The 5522-nt window shown below is 42.4% G+C and overlaps 1 pseudogene; it reads left to right on the plus strand.

Annotated features, from left to right (window-relative positions):
- The first annotated feature begins 786 nt into the window (after nt 1-786).
- On the plus strand, nt 787-4890 carry LOC115305526 (annotated as a pseudogene).
- Nucleotides 4891-5522: the final 632 nt, after the last annotated feature.

Here is a 5522-nt window from a genome sequence, read left to right on the forward strand (position 1 = left end):
TTAGAGATATTAACTTGCTTAATCCTATAACTTCCAATGAAAGAAGTACTACTCTAATCCCATTTCACAGACCGGGAAATTGAGGTGTAGAAAAGTTCAGTGACTGACCAAAGTCATACTGTAGGGACTCAAACCCAGGTAGTCTGGCTGAGGTATACTCTTCACCACTAGGGTTTCTGGTAGGGAAGGTAATTCTTCCTGAAGTTATTTATGTTGTGGGAGGTGGTCGATATTGCCAAGAGAAGGTTGCTGCTGGTGTGTGTGTGTGTGTGTGTGTGTGTGTGTGTGTGTGTGTGTGATAAAAGCTTTACTTTGAATACTTTAAGAATCCTCTGACAGAACCTGAACCAGATCTTCCCAACTTTCATGACCTTAACCATGAGGGCTGAGGCAAGATGGAGGGAGGAGGGGTAGAGGGCAGGACAGAGGGATGGGGGAGGAAGCCCCAAGGGCATCAGGGAAGAAAAGATGGCTGGGCGTCCTTCAAGGCTTAAATAGACTGGAAGGCCAACTAGTGGGAGCAGGAGAGACGCTGGTGGCATCTTCTGCACTCCTGGCTTGTTCTTGATTGACAGGAAGGAGCGTGGCTCTCCCTGAGGAAGGAAGACACCCACAGAACCTTCTGGATAATGGGTGCAAAGGAGGAACTGGAGGGAGCTGAAGGCTAGGGAAGGCCTCTTCGCTGACTATCTGCAGTAGTGCTTCTCCTGGAGAATACGGTTCAGTATACTTGGAGTCTTTATTTAAAAATTCCTCTGGATGAATTCAACATGCATCACTTGTACAAAACACTGATCTGCTCCAGCTGTTTGCAGGTAAGTGTAGCTAGTGGCACATTTGTGGAGCTAAATAGGGTTTTATGTCCTCTTGATGGATGGAAAATATGTCTTTCAGACTCCCACAGGGTATAAGGGGAGGTACCCTATTGGCAGGATAAAGTGGGGATCCTGCAGAAAGGAAAGACACTCACTGCTGAGGGATTTCTTCTGCCCTGAGGTTTACTCAGTGATGAACTACAAAGTGACTTGAAGGGAACTGAGAGGAATCTCAGCACCATCCTCTGCATTTATCTGCATCGGAAATCATTCATTGAGAAGTTGGGTTCTCTCTGGGGAAGTCTGAGCCTTTCCTGCAAGATATTAACAGCAGTCATGCTTACATAATGCTGTATCATTTTTTCTTTTTTTATGTTTATTTATTTATTTCAAGAGAGAGAAAGTGCAAGTGGTGGGGGCAGGGAGGCAGAGAGGGAGACAGAGGGAATCCCAAGCAGGCTCCATTAAATAAGTAAATATATTGGCAATAACAGGAACCAAGTTTCTCATTGTTGGAGAAGAGAATTATAAATATGAAAGAGAGTAAAATAGAATTAACCTTGGAGCATTGATTGAAATTGAAGATAACTGTGTGAATCCATTGTTTTCCATATAGAGAGGGAAATAAATATCAAGTAAATCAGAAACAGTACTTGGGATTTTAGGCTCAGTCCCCTGAGAGGTCCTCAGACTCCTTTGGCAACCAGCACAACTCGTCCCCAGATTTTGGTTTCTAAACACTTCTGATCTGAAAAGGACCAGAACTTCATGGAAAAATTATTGATTCTGGGTGAGTCTAGAACATCCTTTTGGCCAGAAAGTATTAAAGAAATCCTCAAAAAATGATGAGAAAAATCTCACCATCCAAGAAACAAATAGTCTATGAAGAAATGGGCAGAAGACATGCATAGACATTTTTCCAAAGAAGACATTCAAATGGCTAACAGATACATGAAAAGATGCTCAACATCACTCATCATCAGGGAAGTACATACAAAACTACATTGAGATACCACTTCACACTGGTCAGAGTGCCTAAATTAACAACTCAGGAAACAACAGATGCTGCCAAGAATGTGGAGAAAGGGAAACTCTCTTGCACTGTTGGTGGGAATGCAAACTGGTGCAGCCACTCTGGAAAACGGTGTGGAGTTTCCCCAAAAACTTAAAGATGAAATTACCCTACAACTCAGCGATAGAACTACTAGGAATTTATCCAAAGGATATGGGTGTGCTGATTCATAGAGGCACATGTACCCCAATGTTTATAGCAGTGTTATCAACAATAGCCAAATTATGGGAAGAGCCCAAATGTCCATCAACTGATGAATGGATAAGAAAATGTGGTGTGTGTGTGTGTGTGTGTGTGTGTGTGTGTGTATATACACACCATATATCCATAATTGTGTATATACACACAGTGGAATGCTACTTGGCAATGAAAAAGAATGAAATCTTGCCATTTATAGCAACATGGATGGAGCTGGAAGGTATTATGCTAAAGAGAAAGGCAGGTATCATATGTTTTTACTAATATGTGAAGTTGAGACACTTAACAGAAGACCATGGGGGAAGGAAAGAGGGAAAAATAGTTACAAACAGAGAAGGAGAGAGGCAAACCAAAAGAGACTCTTAAATACAGAGAAGAAACTGAGGGTTGATGGAGGGGGGAAGGGGCTGGAAAGAGGGGAAAATGGGTGATGGGCATTGAGGAGGGCACTGTTGGGATGAGCACTGGGTGTTGTATGTAAGGGATGAATCACAGGAATCCACCCCCAAAACCAAGAGCACACTGTATAAACTATATGTTAGCTAACTTGACAATAAATTGTATTAAAAATAATAATAAATAAATAGATAAATACAGAGAACAACTAAGTGTGGAAGGAAGGGTCAGAGGGGCAGAGAAAATGGGGTGATGGGCATTGAGGAGGGGGCACTTGTTGGGATGAGCACTGGGTGTTTTATGTAAGTGATGAATCGTGGGAATCTACTCCCAAACCCAAGAGCACACTGTATGCACTGTAATGTTAGCTAACTTGACAATAAATCATATATATAAAAAAATAGTAGATCTAAAAAATAAACATGTGACAATTAAAAAAAATGTCTCATCAATAGATCAGTAGCAATAGTCTAATCTCCAGGAACTCCTTACTATCTTAATTATAATGCTTTGCTAGAGGGAAAAATAACCTTAGTTTGACAATAGCTAGGCTTCCAGTAATCTGCAAATCCTCTTTAGCATACAGAAATCCCTTTAAGAAACTTTCTCTTGACTTTACCTCCCCCAACTACACGGTGTATAAGTAGTCACTTTGCACAACCCAGTGCAGCTCTTTCTGCCCATGAGTCCTGTCTCTGTGCTTTAATAAAATCACATTTTTGCACCAATAAAAAAAAAAAAGGAAAGGAAAGGAAAGGAAACGATGAGAACATGTTGGAGCACCTGGGTGGCTTAGTCAGTTAAGCGTCTGACTCTTGGTATCAGCCCAGGTCATGATATTATGGTTTATGGGTTCAAGCCCTGCATCAGGTTCTGCACTGGCAGCACAGTGCCTGCTTAGCATTCTCTCTCTCTCTGTGCCTCTCTCTCTGCCCCTTCCCTGTTCACACACTCTCTCTCTCAAAATAAATAAGCATTTTTTAAATGATGAGAACATGTCAAAAAAGACACAGAAGCTGTTCGAAGGGGCTTCTTCAACAAAGCATTGATTATAACATCAAAATTTAAATGATAGGAATAGATCACAAACCTTTGAATAAGTAGAAATTCCTAAGTACATACTAATATAGATGAATGAATGAATAAATGAAAGGTTTTATGAGGAACAGCATATTTATAAAGGCCAAAAATACCATTCCACAAAATATGTATTAACTATAAAGGGAACGAAATTAACTTTACAGTGGAGAAACCTGGCAGATAATACTTTTACCAACTATCAAAGTAAACATCACCAGTAATTAAACAAATCAAAATCATGAACCACTTGATGTAATGCAGTGTGAAAAACATGGCCTCAATATTGTGATATTCATGCAGAATTGCTTAATCAGAATATAATCATTAGGAACACCAGACAAACCCAAACTGAGAGCCTTTCCTCAAGGTAACTGGTCGATCATCGTCACAGGTGTCAAGATCATAAAAGTCAAGAAAAAAATAAATGTTTTAGATTGAAAGAGACTACAGGCACATGATAGCAAAATTAAGGATTCCAACTAGATCTTTTTGCTCTCAAGGACATTATTGGGACAGTTTGTGAAAGCTGAATGGCTCTGAGGAGCCAATGATAGTAATGTATCATGACTAATTTATCAACTGTAACCTGTGTGTTGTTCTGTAGAGGAATGTCCTTATTTGTAGGAAATAGACACTCAGGAACTTGGGAGTGGCAGATAATCATTGGCAACCTACTCCAAAGTAGAACAGGGGAAAAAAAAAAGTAGTTTGCACTGTTCTTTCAACTTTTCTGTGAGCTTGAAGTTATTTCAAAGTACATTGTTTAAAGTGTTTTTAAAAATATGGTGAATCCTGCGTAGCTGCCATTTTGCATCCCTGCGGGTGTGACCTAATCTGAACTGGTCCCTGGAGATGCCTGAGCACCAACCCTCGTCCCCTCCAGGTTCCATGTCCACTACAACAAGATGAAGGAAACTGATGTGAACCCGGAGAAATTTGCCAAACTGAAAGCATGGGTGTGTGGTGGGGAAGGAATGGCTCCCAAAGGAGGAGGTGGTTTTGCAGAATGGCAACAGCAGATGATAAAAATCTTCAGTTCTCCTTAAAGAAGCTGGGGGTAAACAATACCTCCGGTATTGATCCACTTTAACAGCCCTAGAGTTCAGGGGTTACTGGCCACACTGAGAGGAAGCATCTGACAGAAATGCTACCCAGTATGGTAAACCAACTTGGTGGGGACACTCTGACGAGTTTAAGAAGATCGGCTGAAGCGCTGCTCACACAGCTTGTGGATGGAAAAGCCCCACTTGCTACCAGAGAGGAGGAGGAGGTGAAGCTTCCAGATCTTGTGGAGAATTTTTTGAAGCCTCCAAGAATGAAACAAACTGAGTTGAGTCAATCTCTGAAGAAGCTAGAACTTAAAGAAGTTGCTGGTAGCTGCTATTTCATATTATAATTGTTTTTGAATTTTCTTTACATTTATTTATTTGGAGGGGAGGGGCAGAGAGAGAGGCAGACAGAGAATCCCAAGCAGAGCCTGACTTGGGGTGTGATCTTAGGAACTGTGGGATCATGACCTGAGCCAAGATCAAGAGCTGGATGCTTAACCGACTGAGCCACCCAGGCGCCCCATGACTACTTTTTAAAATTTCATTCATGGTTTTTATCAGAATCCAGAGCTCTAAGCCCAAAGCCCTTGGACGCTGCCGGAGCCGCTCAAACTGCCCGCAGTTTGAAGAACTGACGACACCGGGATTCGTTGTAGAGACTTTTATTGGTTCTTTTCTTCCTTCTTCCTTCTCCCCCTCCCCGCTGCTTGCTCCCCCATATCTACCTGCCGCCCAGGCTGCGCGGCAGCTCATGATAGGCTGGCAGAGGCAGGGCTGACCCATTCCATGGCCTCGCATTGGTCGCTCACTCATCGCGGTATCTGGCCCGGGGGCGGGAGCACTAGAGGCCGGCAGGCCGTACCTCGCCGTGTGCTCGGGCAGGGTCTTGCATCCGCCTCCTACAGGACACTG

Source organism: Suricata suricatta, chromosome 10 (genome assembly GCF_006229205.1).
Source record: "Suricata suricatta isolate VVHF042 chromosome 10, meerkat_22Aug2017_6uvM2_HiC, whole genome shotgun sequence".
Lineage (NCBI taxonomy): Eukaryota > Metazoa > Chordata > Mammalia > Carnivora > Herpestidae > Suricata > Suricata suricatta.